Here is a 14,463-nt window from a genome sequence, read left to right on the forward strand (position 1 = left end):
CACCCATTGGGAACTGGTCACCTACCATCACCCTGCACTAGTGCCCCTCATCCCTCCCACCCGGCCCTCCCTCCGGGAGCAGCTACTTCAGCAGGCACAGGCTGCCTGGGACACTTGCCCAAAGTTTGGGACGTGGTGCTGAGTCTGGCTGCGGACAATGTGGACGCAGGCCGATGGCATGGCTGCTGGCCGGGGAACCAGAAGCCCACCCAGGACAAGTCACAAGGGGAAGGAGGGCAGGCACAGCGTGGGGGTGGGGGGGAGCCTGGCTGTGAGACGGTGGTATCCTTACGTGACTAGGCCCTCCGGCCCCCATTCCTGTCCTGGTAACAGCCACTGCTCTGCTAAAATCATCCCCGGACGTGGAAGCTTCCACCTACAGTCCTGAGAAGCCCAGCCAGGCCACCCTGCTCTTAGGTCACTGAAAATACTCACGAATCAAAGGAGCATTTCTTTATCACTACACCCAGAGAAAGAGGAGGTGGGGCATCCCTTTAAAATAAAAGGCCTGAAGGGAAACTGAGGCCTGCTTTGGCCTTGACTTACTGGGAAGAGGAGAGGCGCACACAGAAGTCCAGGCACAGCGGCACTGGCCCCAGTCTGGCCTGGGCTCCTCCGCTGGGCTGTCCAGGCCGCATGGCCAAGCCTGCAGCAGACAACGCAACAACTGCGGGATTGTGAAGCAGCCACACACCAGGCCCTGCAGCCGCTGCCACACTCTGGCACAGGCTGAGAGGCAGCAAAAGCGCCAGACCTGCCAGTGCCCCACAGCCAGCGCCAGCGGGGCGGGCAGCTCTCTTAGACAGCCCGCTCTGCAGCCCCACGCAGTTGACGCAGAAAACCGCAGCCGTGGGAACCAAACGGGTTTGTTCTTCTCTTCCACCAAGTGATCGATTTGTTTGTGAGCGCGCTCACTCCCCTGCAGAAACGGACTCCTGAGCAGCGAATAGAAAGCACCGGTGAGGGAAGAGGGTGGGGGCTGGGGTCCAGTGGAGCTCCTGGAAAATCTGGAACACGCGCAGGCAGGAAGCAGAGACCTGGGCTGCGGGGAGGGGGGAGATGCTGCAGCCCGTGCGCAACCTCACAGAGAACCCTAATTCTGCAACCATCCCCAGGAGCCTGGCCCCGGCACCGCACGCCCGCACGCACGCATCCGAAAGGGGTGGGGCTCATAAGGTGCACCCCTCCCTCGGCCTGGGAAACAACCCGCAGACCGGTTGGGCACCCACAAAGTTTGGGACCCCCGGGGTCTGCCTTGGGAGCCCCAAGACTCTGAAGACTGGGGGCTGCAAAGTTCCAAAACGGCAGCCCTGCAGGTTCCACACATGCACACATACAGACACGTGCATACACACCTGTACAAACAGACACAGACACACACAGGTGTGTGCGCGCTCCCCCCTTCTGGGCACCACACACACAGTTTTCCCTGGGCTCTGAAATCTAACACCATGCTTCATGTTAGGAGCTGGCTCCAAAAATACCTGTAAACCCTAACTCTGAAAAGCAGCACTTTGCCCCACCCAGGAGGCATGTGGTAAGTAGTAACAGCTGTGTGTGTCTGCGCCCCTCCCCCACCCCAGGTCAGAGACCCTGCTGGGCAGAATAGTCAGAGCTCCTCTTCTGGAAGGAAACAGCCACGTCAGAGTCCGGGTGGATTCAAACTGCTAGAATTCAAAGCCATTACTAGCTGAGTGCTCAACTGCTGGGCCACACGGCTCCTTGGGTAGGGCCTGGGGTTCTATTGTGCACACACAGGATCAAACTCCGGCTCTGAGTCACCCAGTGAACAGCAGAGCAGATCCAAACCCAGCCCTGCCGACCCCAACCACCCCTTATCCATCTTTCCCCTGGGCTCTTTGACGTTCCTGATCCTTGGAGGAGAGCAGAAAGGCCTTCTTGCTGTCAGCCACAGGTGCTCTGGGCAGCCCAGCCGTTCAAGAGAAGGAGAGGGAGAGGGGGGGAGACTTGTGACCTGCTGGTCTACACATCAAACCCAGGTCTCCATTGGTATACAAGGCCCGCACCTCAAAGAACAGGATCAACACCAGGAGGAGTTCTAAAGGGCACAGGTGCGCAAGTACACACAGCGCGGCCTAGTTGCACACGCCTGCCCCGCTCCAAGGGCCTTCTTCCTCCCGCTGACCTGGAGGCCACCATGGTACCTGCTCACTGCGCCACTGCTACGGGCCCGGCATCCTGCATGATGTACCATGAGGAGCTAGCGTCACAGGAGAGGGTCCAGATGGAGCCTGGTATCACCACTGGGCCGGTGGGGGGAGCAGGGAGCCTGGGCGGCCTCTGGGATCCTCCACTTCCCGGCCCTGCTCTGGGCCTGTCATCTCCCCACCGCTAAACAGAACTGGGCTCCCCCTGTCTGCAGTGTTCTTGGGGAGATGCGATGGCGCATGTGCCTGCCCACTCCCCGGCACAGTAAGCCACCAGTCACCATCCCACAGGCCCAGGTGCTCCCAGGTGGGGCTGCCAAGCACATCACAGTGCACCCAGATGACATACTGATGAACCACCCAGATGTAAGAACCCCCCCGACACGGAGTCCAAGTCCTGGCTCCCCATGCGGGGTGCTGAGACCATGCACCTGCGTGGTTCTCTCCCTTTGCTCCCCAACAGTCCCACTGGCGCATGACCCACACGTCATTCGATTCCACGGTTCAGTCGCATCAACAAGAGCTGGGCTGCCAGCACCGGAATCGGCTTTAGAACATTTTCTTCATTCACGTGCCATCTTTAGGCCATTTAGTGCCCCATCTCCCCCTACTTCCCCTGCTGCGCCACCCCCCACCCCCCGAGCTGTGAATTAACTGTGAATGCTGATGGAAGCAGGCAGCTTCATCTTCCTCCCTTGCAGTGGCAAGTGGGTTTGAACCATCAGCCCCATGGTTAAAGGAATGGACAGAAAGTCACCATTTGGTTCAACAAATAGTCCTTGCGTCTGTTTAGTGCCTGGCCGGTCAGATATGTTTGAGGTCCTCTAAGACTCACTCTCTTGCAGGTGGGGTGGGGCTGGGGCAGGGGGGGGGGCAATGCCCCGCTCATTCTGAGTCAGCTGAGGGAGCGCTCCATTCTGACTGGAAGAGCCAGGGGAGGTGACCTCGAATGGGCCGGGGCAGGTGGGCAGAAAGGGCACATCTCTGGAGACAGAGAGCGGAGCGGTGGTTGCCGGGGGACTGGGGAGGGGGGGACAGGAAGTGACTACCAACAGGCCCGAGGGGGGTGGAAACGTTCTAGAATTGGATCTCAGTGGTGGCTGCACAACTGTCAATTTACTGAAAATCACCGAATTGTGCTCTTAAAATGGGCAAATTGCATGGTACAGAAATTATATATCAATAGAACTGCTGGTTTAAAGGAGAAAGGAAATAAAAAAGACGAATCGGCTTTACCAGCGATGGAAGTCTGAATGAGGGGAAAGCAGGAGCCTGGATGGTCTCCCAGCCACACTTGAAGCGCTGGACTCCTGGCCCAGAGGGCCTGCTCACACTCACCCAGGGACCCCCGGGGAGTAAGGCCTGGAGACCTGTCTCTGGAAGGTCACCGCCCGGAAACACGGAGTAGTTCCACTCTGGCCCGCATCATGGGATCACTCACTGTGAGTCACGGTCACCAGCGGCAGTGATGGTCATCCTGGTCAACTGGGGTCAGCTGTCAAGGCCACTTGTTGCAGGAAGCCTCCTTGCCCCCTGACCTGGGTTTAAGAGCTCCCCATCAGGGCATCTTCCAAACCCTGGGGGGCTGGCATGTTTGGTGGTCTTCTCACCCCACAACCAGAGGCAGAACGGGCATCCAAGCTACACAGAAGAAGCACACAGCACCACATGGGCCAAAAAGAACCCTTGCTGTGGTCCTTGGCGCCTACACCACCACCCCCTCACTTGTGCAGGGGCGCAGTCCAATCTGTCAGTCAGATTGATGATGCCCCCTGAGAGGGGGGGTCTTTTACAAGAGGGACACCAGGGACCTCTCCTCTCTCTCTGACCCTTCGCCTTCCTGCTGGCTGGAATTCTGAGCCTGCTTCCAGGGACGTACCGAGCGGGTCCCCCCCCATGTTTCTACTGACTGCACCCAGAGGCCATACGCCACCCTGCAGGCAGGGATGTGAGTCTGAGGGCGTCCTGAGAGGCACTGGAGCCCCGGGCTGGAACTGGACTGAACTGGGACCATTCAGGACCTAAGAGCACTTCCTGGTAGGACGCTCATTCCTGTACATCTGGGAATGTCTGGGGTTTTGTTTCCCTGGACAACATGGCCTAACACACTCACCGAGCGAGGGCTTTGAGGAGAGAGGCTGCGGGGGAGGCTGGGAGGAGCAACTGGTAAAGAGGAGAAAAAGCAAAAGCAGGTGCCTCGGGGGATGAGGCCCACTCCTGGCAAATCAGCGTGGGTCCGAGGAGCACTGGGCTCCGTGGGATTTCCTCCCCCACTGCCGCTGTGTGTATTCACACGCACGGCCACCTGCCCCTGTGGGCTGCCAAGACTGAAGATGTTTTCTGTTAATGTTTGTAATATTTATTCATTTCATAAAACTCATTATATTTCTTATTGCCCCATCACTTTATTGGGGGCTCTTACAGCTCTGATCACAATCCATACATACATCCATTGTGTCAAGCACATTTGTATAGATGTTGCCATCATCATTTTCAAAACATTTCCATTCTACTTGAGCCCTTGGTATCAGCTCATTTTCCTCCTCCCCCACCTCCCTCATGAACCCTTGGTAATTTACAATTTTTTTTCATGTCTTACACAGACCGCTGTCTCCCTTCACCCACTTTTCTGTTGTCCTTCCTTCTGGGAGGGGGTTTTCTGTAGATCCTTGTGATCAGTTCCCCCCCTCCCCCTACCTTCCCATTCTCCTCCTAGTACCTCTACTCTCATTATTGGTCCTGAGGGGCTATCTGTCATTGATTCCCTGTGTTTTGAGCTCTTATCTGTACCCGTGTACATGCTCTGGTCAAGCCGGACTCATAAGGTAGAACTGGGGTCATGATAGTGGGGGGCTGAGGAAGCATTAAAGAACTAGAGAAAAGCTGGATGCTTCATCAGTGCTATACTGCACCTGACTCATGCCTTCCTTGTGACCCTTCTGTAAGGGGATGTCCAATTGTCTCCACTCCCCTCATTCACATCAATACAATATTTGTTCTGGAAGACTGAAGATCTTGATAGTAGCAGAAAGCCTCATCTTTCTCCCCAGGGGCAGCTGCTAGGTTCGAACTGCTGGCTCTGCATTTGGATCTCCCTTAGGGCTCTTCACTGACTGATGTTTTGGAAGCAGATCACCACACCCTTCTCCTTGGAGACCCCTCTGAGTGGGCTCACCCCCCCCCCCCCAGCTTTTCTGTTTGCAGCCAAGGGCAGGGCTGGAGGCAACCCAGGGCTTCCTACCACAATGTGCAAGGCCCTGTGTTCAAAGGGGTCCTGAAGCCCTGGAGGGCACCACAACAAATCCGGCTCGGAGAGGACCCTACGCACCGCAGGACAAACACTGCCCAGTCCTGGGCAGTCTTCACAAGGGTCCGGACGTTTGAGCCCATTGTTGCGGCCTCTGAGTCCAGTCGTCTCATCAAAGGCCTTCCTCTTTGTCAAAAACCATGTTCTACATCCTGCTTCGGTGAGTAGGGACTGGGACCCGAATGCTTGTCATTACTGGTCTCTTCCCATCGGAGGAAAAAGGAAGGATGAAAATGGAAAGACTCGAGGACACAAGAGAACATGGGAATGCCAGCCCCTACCCCCACCCCCACTCCCATGACCCTGAGACCAGCCAGAGGAGGTGGTGCCCGGCTACCACTGCTGACTGCTCTGGGAAGGATAGCATCCGAGGTCCTGGATAGGGTAGGAGCCAAACGTGGACCAGACTTCATGATCAGAGAGAGACCGGCAGGAACCCCAAGACTCCAGCCTTGGGCCCCTTCAAATCTAGAACTGAACTCAGCCCTGTGCTAGACTCATCAACCACGTGGGATCCAAGGGGCAGCACTGACCCCAGGACAGAGGCGGGAGGGGGAGGAGCAGGGAGGAGGAGTGTAGCAGCACACTGCAGGGGTTCCAGGCGCACCGAGGCAAAGTGGGCATGACTTACTGACCACAGCACGGACCATCTGCTCCGTGAGCCTTTGCCTTACTCCTAAGGAGATGCAAAAGCAGACGACGAGGGAGAGAGGAGGATCGCGGAATCACAGTCAGTGGTAACAGCACGTGCCAGTGCCAGTAAAGGCGCTGGAAACAGCCAATGACAGGGCGCAGGGGAGGGGCAGAGGGGGAGGATGGGAAGGGGAGGAGAGTCCAGGCAAAGGGGCAGTGAAGGGTCCCAGAGCCCTGCTGAGACCCCTCTGAGGTGGGAATCACTGACCACCCTGAGCAGCACTGGTATCTCAGTGAGGAATGGCCCAGGGTCTGCTTTGCATGCATGTTGTGAGCAGCCTGCACACCTCCCCGAGCAGAGCGCTGGGTCTGAAGTTCAGGAACCAAGTCAGGTTTGGGCCAGTGGGCAGGCAATAAGGGGGAGGGGGAGAGGGGATGCTGTCCACAGCGCACAGCACCCAGCCCCTGACCAAGTGGATACCTCGCTTGTTGAAGGGAAAACGCAGAACAAGGGGTAATGCGTTCTAGCAGGGGAGAGCGGTGGCCTGGAGTCAATGGGTGACAGTGTGGAGCGCTTGGCCACCGCCCAGCTGCTGGAGAAGATGGTGCGTTTTCATGACGAGACACCCACGCACCACCACCCTTACCATGCACTGAACCATCCTCCCGGGTCTCCTGGCTCCCTGCCACCCTGCATCTCTCCAGTGCTACAAAGAGACAAACACCCAGAAATCAGAGCCACTGGGCAGCCAGTGTTGAGGAGGCATGGGTCTGTGGACGTCACTGAGAACGGCCCCAAGTCGGCAATTATTCAGAAGCGGAGCTGCAGCCTGAGGACACGGGGACCCCCACAGGGTGCCGCTGGGTAGAGATGTAAAACTTTCCCTCTGACACCCAATTCTGTTTGAGACAACACAGCCCTGGTAGAGCTCTCTAAAGGATTCGATGTGCAGGCGAAGAAGAAGAAGAAAAATCTTTAAACTTGCACCTTACTCATCTGGGCCTAAGAAATGTTACACCTGTCAAACTATCGATTACCTGAAGTGTTATGAAAACCTGCACCCAGAGACTCAGCTGGCGTTTATGACGATTCCTGCCACCAGGATACTCCCCCACCCCCACCCCAAACGCATCGCATTATCTCCATATACAATTACTCGTCTGTCGTCCCCTGATGAGAAACTCAACCCCACGGGGAGGGGCAGGAGCTGCCCGAGGTTCACAGATGTACAGACTTCCATGTGGCCGTGAACACATGGCAGGAACCCAGTGAGGATGTGGGGAATTCTGCGTCCCAGAACAGAGGGTGATTAAAATCTACACACTTCCACTCAGCCGAATGCTAACAGAACATTACACACACACACATTATCAGGTGCTGACAAACGAGCAGCGCGCACGCACACACATGGTAATTACATAATTTTGAGTCAACCTGAAGATATGAGTGTAGGGGCGGAGTCTAGCCTGTCAATCAGGCCGCAGCCTGATGGTACCTCCTGGTGGGCATGGCCTTCTCATAAGGAGGATCCTGGGAACTTTCTCTCTCTCTCTCTCTCTCTCTGCCTTCACCTGCCTGCTGGAGAGCCACTCTGAGACATGCCAGAGCCCTGTGATGACTACACCATTGGATCCATGGGACTCTGCACCCACTAGCCTGTGATCTTCCTACATTCTGCATCATTGCTTGTGGCTGCATGAACCTGAAGAGGGATTTATGGACTAGTATCGTACTTGTGGGCTTGATGTAGATGGGACTGGGATGGTTTCCTGATAGATATCTACTTTTTTCTTTTATTAAAAGATCATTTTATTGGGGGCTCTTACAACTCATAACAATTGATACGTCAACTGTATCAAGCATATTGGCACATATGTTGTCATCATTCATTTCTAGACATTTACTTCCTATTGAGCCTTGGGTATCAGCTCTTTTTTCCCTCCCCACTCCTGTAACTACTTCTTGATGTGAAGCTTTCTTTTATATATATATATATATATATATATATATATATATATATATATATATATATATATACACACATACATATACATGTGTGTGTCTCTGGATGTGTTTCTCTAGTAATCACGGCCTAACACAGCACGCACCTCCACTGAGTCTGGGCTGGCAACTCCTAAGCTGAAAGTATGGTCCCACAAGAAGCAAGCAGAGTTTAGATCTCACTAGAAAGCTCTGTCGGTAGAGTAGTGGACAAAACCCTGAGTGGCTAAGTGGAAGGTCAGTCGTTATAACCCAGTACAGTCCCATTGTGGGTGAAAGTTTCCATTAAGAGTGTAGCTTTGTTCACTGACCCATGGCCCTGCGGGGGACAGCACCAGAGACACAGTGTGGGAATTGCACCTGACCTGATCCCACCACACCGAGGCAAAGCACTGGGGGAGTGCAGCAGAACAGCAAGGGAATGGAGCGGCAAGGTCCCCAGGGAATGCTGAAGCTGGACTTTGGGGGCAGGAAGTGGTGCCCCAACAGACTGGACTGGAAAACACTCCTAAAGGTCAACAAATGATCCCTGAACTGAAAAAAAAAAAAGAGTGTAGCCTTGAAAACCCTATGGGGTAGTTCTATGCTGTCCGTTAGGGCCCCTAAGAGTCCTTATAAGTCTGTCTGGAAGGAAGTACAGTCAGAATGCTCCTTAGAAGCAAGGATGGCAAGACTTCTGTCTCACATACTTTAGACACGTTATCAGCAGGGACCTTTCCTGGAAAAGGGCATCATGCTTGGTAGAGGGGCAGTGAAAAAGAGGAAGACCTTCGACCAGCTGGACTGACACAGGAGCTGCGCCCACAGGCTCCAACACAAGGACACTGTGAGGACGGCACGGGACCAGGTGGTGTTTCCTTCTGCTGGACAGGGTGGCTGTCCACCTACCATCAACAGCCAACAACAGCAGAGTTGGGATGGACTCTGGTAGTTACATCATTTCTTGTCAACTTGATAAGTAGAGTGTAGGGATGGAATCTAGCCTGTCAATCAGGTCACAAATGATGATGCCTCCTTGTGGGTCTGGCCTTCTCATAAGGAAGATCCTGCGAACTTTCCTCTCTCCCTTCACCTTCCTGTTGTGAGTCAGTTGGAAACCCACGAGAGCCCTGTGATTCTTCCACCACCACTGGATCCACAATTCTCACCCACTGGCCTGTGATCTTCCTGCATTTTGCATCATTGCAAATGGCTGAGTGGATCTGCAGAGGGACTTATGGACTAGTGTCGGGCTTATGGGCTGGGGTGTTTTCCTGATATACAACTCCTTCTTGATAAACAGCTCTTCCCTACACGTATATGAGTACCACTGGATTGGTTTCTCTAGTCAACCCGGCCTAACACAGACTTGGTAACAGGGGGCTGGGTTTGAAAACTTCTAAGATAGTTCCCAATCTAGCTAAACTTTCAGCTGTCAAGGAGCTTAATCTTTGATGCCAAATAAACGTTGGGACTCCTTATTAGAATCCCGGATGATATTCCCGGCTCCTAAGTAACCTCAGCACTCAACCACTCAGAAGGCAGACTAAGGCCAGGGAAGGAAAACCACTGCCACTGAGTCATTCCAGCTCATGGAGACCCTATAAAGGAGAGTGACACTGCTCCTTGGAGGGTTTGAGGCTTTACATGTTTGGGGGAGCAGACAGCCTCATCTTTCTCCTGCAGAGCGGCTTGTGGGCTTGAACCACCGACTTTGGAGTTAGAAACCCAATGCCTAAAGCCAGAGCCAATGAAAAAGATACAGAATTGATAGGGCGCACAAGTACTGGGCACGGTCATTTTGCAAATGGCAACCCTTTGGACTGCGCAGTGCCTGGTCCTGAAGGAAGGAAGCAGAGCGCTGCTCCCTCAGGTGAAGAGGTAGCAAGGTAAACCACAGCCCACTCCCCAACGTGTGCACAGCCCTGTGGGCAGAAGAGAGGAGGGAGAAGACGGCTGCAGGATTTCTTTCCCCATAGACTCTCTCTCTAGGTCTTGTTGGAAACGAATGGAAGTCCTGGGCTGGTGTTTGGCCTTTGTCATTCCGGGATTTTGCCTTGTCCCTGCTCCTCCACAGGTCAGATGACTTCTGGTGCCTCCTATTCTCAATGCCAGGTCTCCCAAACCATCTCACATTGCCGGCTATCCCCACCTGATGAAAGGATAGAGAAACCCCACAGGGGCAGGCGAGGCCAGAAGGTGGCACCACATCCTCCCACCCCAAGCTCACCTGGTCCCCACCTCTGCCTGCAAGCCCTCCTCCCTTTCCCCGCCCAGATGGCAGGGCCTGGGGTCTGGGGTCTGGGGTCGGGGACCTCTTCAGAGGAACCAGCTCTGGTAGTCTCTTTTGGTCACTGCTTACCTCTTGCGGATCCATGTCTTTTCATGCCTGCCCTCATCTTCTCTGCTGCAGGGATGACCACCTCCAACTGTTTGGTCCCAGGGCCCCTTCACACCCTTAATAATGACTGCGGGCCCCAACGAGCTTTTGCTTGCCTTGATTATGTCCATCAGTAAGTTTCACAGCAGGAATTGAGAAGCATGCATTTGTGAACGCTTTGGAAAAGCCGGAGCTCAAGCCCCTGGACTTTCCCTCTGGCACATTATCCAATAAAGCCTAGAGGGCTCAGTAATTACAGGTCCTTTCAAAGTGAAACAGAAAGAGATCCCAGAGCCCAAACGCTGGTATGCTTGAGACAGAGGGCTGGCTTGAACCGGTAGGAAAGAAAGCTATTTGATCTCTCTTGAGCTGAGAACGCCAGGCTGCCTTTTCTAAAATATGATTACCAAATGTGATTACAGGGACGAGAGCAGGGTTCAGATCAAAAGCCCTTTTTCCTCTAGGTTACAACATCGCATTATGAAATAGAAAATAGGCTGTATTCTAAGTGTGCCTCTGACACCAGATCGAAATGAAAAATTGGCTTATTTAGTTCCATCGCCTGCCATCCCGCTACAGCGCCGTTCTCACTGAAGATGAGCCGAGCAGCAAGCCAGCGGTTTCTGGCTGTTCCTCACAAAGCCTTGCGCAGTTCATGCAGCACACACCAACAGAAGGAGCACTGGGTACTTGGGAAGCGCATCCGACGCCCAAATGCAGCCAGGCAGGCGGCTCCTTCCTCCGACCACGCCACAAGACCATGGTCTGCTCTGAGAGCCTGGTGCACAGATGAGGCCAGCCGCTCCCTTGGTTAAATGCCACTTGTTTTTGCAGGTGGGAAGAGTCCTATTTGGAAGCTGTGGAGGTGGAGGGTAGGAATCATTCGCTTCATGCGCACCCCAGAAACTGGCCTTCCTGGGTCTGAGGGAACAGGTGTGTGGTGGCAGGACTCTGCCTAGAGGTATCCCCCATAGGAGGCTCAGGCACGCTCACCGAAAGTCCAATTTCACAAGCACCGGGCTCCAAATTAAATACCGAGGACCTTTCTATTTTAAAAACCAAAGGAGGGGTCTGGAAGGGAGGGTCCCATCTGGAGGGGGAGGGCCCTCCCCTCCCCCCTTGCCATCATGGGTGGGAAAGACTCCCAAGGGGAGTCTACATTTCCGTAATTAAGGAGGTTGGAGGGTGTCCAATGTTGAGTCCTGAGACCAGACAAACGCCAGTGTCTCAGTGGAGCCTGGTGACAGTCGGCTGGGAGGAGGGGGGTGGGGGTGGCTTTCTGCAGGCACAGGGGTGCACAGGAGACTAGGAGGAGGTCGCTCTGTCTACGAGGGAGTGCTGCTGCTTGTGCGCGGTGGTTCTCGTGTCACGAGACCAGCCACTTGTTGAACAAAAGATCTCCCGACTCCAGAAGCTGCCGCCTCCCAACCAGGGAAGGGACCCTCTCTGGAGCGCAGGAGCCTTCTAGGGCTGCAAAACCAGCCGCCTCTCCGCATGCCCGCAGACCCGCCCGCTGCGCCACTAGGGAGGTGCAGCGCCCAGGCTGCGCACCCAGCAGCCTAAACTTTCCCCAATCTCAGCGCTGCACGGTTGTTAGGTTCTTGATATGTACGAAGCACGGGCAGGAGAAAGAAAATAAGACGTACGAGCCCTGCCTAGGATAAAGGAGCAAGGGAGAGGAGGAGAGGGAGAAAGAGAGCGAGCACACGCAAGCAGCTAATCCAATTAACATGTTGTTTTGTTAATTGGCATCTCCAGCGACCCTGCTGCGCACTACAGAATGAACCGGTGCCTGGTCTTGCGCCATCCTGACAATTGTGTTGCTAAGTTGTCACCCTGTGTCAATCCGCCCCCAACCCTGGACCAAGCCTAATGCGCGGTTCCAGGCACTGTCCTTTCTGGAGAGGCCATCTCGCCGTCCTCGCTTCAAAGGGGCACTTTCGGGCTATACGGTGTTGGCTTTTCTGGCAGTCCGTGGCAATAGGCAGCAGCTCTTCCTGCGTCTTCCTCAATCACTGTCCAGTTTGTGCAGGCTGCGGCATCTCGAATTAACACAGCACCTACTAAGTGCCAGGCACAGGGCTGAGAGCACACTGGTTTACCTGTCAGGACTGCCCGTGGGGGAGGGAATGTCCTTTTAAAAGAGAAGCAACCCGCGACACACTGAGGTGGCCTATCTGGCCCAGGTCTCCGCAAGACCAGCGGGGTTCTAACTCCGGAGGAAATCGCCGCGGCATCGCCCCGCCCCCATCTTTGGCCAAAGCTCCAGGCGGCCCACGTGTGTCGCGTGGGCCTGCCACCCCCCCTTCCCCACCCCCCAACTGGCCAGTGCTTCTCTCTCTCCTTCCTTCCCTCCCTGTGCGGCTCCCTCTGGGGCTCCTGCGCCCCGAACTGCGCTGGCCCTCGGGGTCCAGCCGGTTCCTCGAGTGGGGCCAGCCCGCCCCGCCTCACCTGCCACCCCCTCCAGACCCAAGCGCTACTGCACGCCACCCCACCCCCCACGACGCCGGCCCGGCACCCGGGAGCAACGGCGCCGGGCACACAAATCCACGAACGCAGCCAAAAATGTGCACACCCCACTGCACACACGGATCGCCACGAGGACGCGCCGTCCGCGGTCGTGCACAAATCCACCCGCGAAGAGAAGCGAGCCCAGCCCCCGGCGCACACGCCCACCCCGAGTCACGATCGCGGACACCCGCGCGCGCTCCGCGCCGCAGCCCCCGCAGCCCTGCCCCTCGCCTACCGGGTCCGACGCAGGACGCGCTCCGCCGGCCGGCTCCCCGAGCCCGAGTGGCGGCGCCGGCGGCGGCTGGTGCGGACCCGGGCAGCTGCGCCGGGACGAGCGTGCGGAAGCCGGGCGGGTGGCTAGGAGTGCGGGCCTCGGTGCGCCCGCAGCCGCCGCGCCGGCCCTGCGCTCATCGCCGCCCACGAAGACAAAAGGAGGCCGGGCAGCGAGGGAAGGAAGCGAAGTGGAGCCGCTCTGCCCGCCTGCCTGCCGGCCGTGCACCGCCCGCCCGCTGCTGCCGCGCCTCCGCCGCCGTCGCCGACCTGCCGGGCGAGGGAAGGAAGGGACGCGAAGGCGGGGCCCAGGGGGCGGGGCCGGGGCGGGGCGCAGGCGGGGGGGGCGGGCACCGAAGTTTCCCTGGGACTCGGCCCGCGAACCCGCCCCCGCCCACGCTCGGCCACGCCCCTCGCCCTGGAGCCCGCCGGCCCCAGGCGCACGGCCGGCGGGTCCCGACCACCTCTTCCGGCAGCCTCGCCGGCCTGGCCCTCGCTCCTCCGCGCACTCGCCCGCCGGAGAGCCCAGGTCCCGCTTGGGTGCCCTTACCAGGGGTCGCGAGCGTGGGACGGGGCAGGGCGGGGCAGAGCCCCGGCCCCGCCTCCCTAACCCTTAGCCTCTGGCCCGCGGGTGTAGGAGAGGCCGAGAGGCGGTGCCCGGGACGGAACGGCCTTGCGCCCCCGCCCCCGCCCTCTAGTCGTCTGCAGGAAGTGTGGCCCGGGTGCCCTAGGAAGAGAAAGAGGCCGGCCCCCGACAGCCGCTAGCGCGGCCCCTCCGCTGTCCCTCCCCACCCCCAGGTACGTGGGCAGACCCCACCCACCTTCCCACGCCCTTCTGAAGGAAAGCCCGCGGCTGGAAAGAGGGAGACCCGATTCCTGTACTTGTGACCTTTGATCCCTTAGACAGCCTGGGCAAAGTGGACGGGAGGAGGCGCGGGCTTTCTGAGACTCCCTTCGCCCGGGAATTCTGTGCTTCCTCCGTGGTGGTTTTGCCCAGACAAAGCCCTGGCATCTTACTCCTGGCCAAGGTGGGCCTCTGGGGTCTCCGGGGCAGGGGAAGACTGTTTCCTGCGGCAGGCTGTGGGCACCTTGTCGCTGGTACCTGCACGGCAGAGCCAGAGTGGGAGATTGCTTCTCAGAGTCCCTTACCCTCGTCCTCTACCCTGGCCACCTAGGTCTTCGAAAATCCAATCAGTGCACGCCCTACCACTGC

General features: G+C 56.9%; 1 protein-coding gene across 2 annotated transcripts in view; it reads right to left on the bottom strand.

Moving 5' to 3' along the window:
- Nucleotides 1-13,931, bottom strand: part of HPCAL1 (hippocalcin like 1) — a 114,149-nt gene extending 100,218 nt beyond the window's left edge. The window contains exon 1 of one of the 2 annotated variants that reach the window (XM_075557108.1): nucleotides 13,801-13,931. The gene's annotated coding sequence lies outside the window, so the exon portion shown is untranslated. Of the gene's footprint in view, nucleotides 1-13,215; nucleotides 13,534-13,800 lie in introns of those variants that run through there. The other variant, XM_075557107.1, reaches the window with a different exon arrangement.
- Between the last annotated feature and the right edge of the window lie 532 nt (nucleotides 13,932-14,463).

The sequence above is a fragment of the Tenrec ecaudatus genome, chromosome 8 (genome assembly GCF_050624435.1).
Source record: "Tenrec ecaudatus isolate mTenEca1 chromosome 8, mTenEca1.hap1, whole genome shotgun sequence".
NCBI classification, from domain to species: Eukaryota; Metazoa; Chordata; class Mammalia; order Afrosoricida; family Tenrecidae; genus Tenrec; species Tenrec ecaudatus.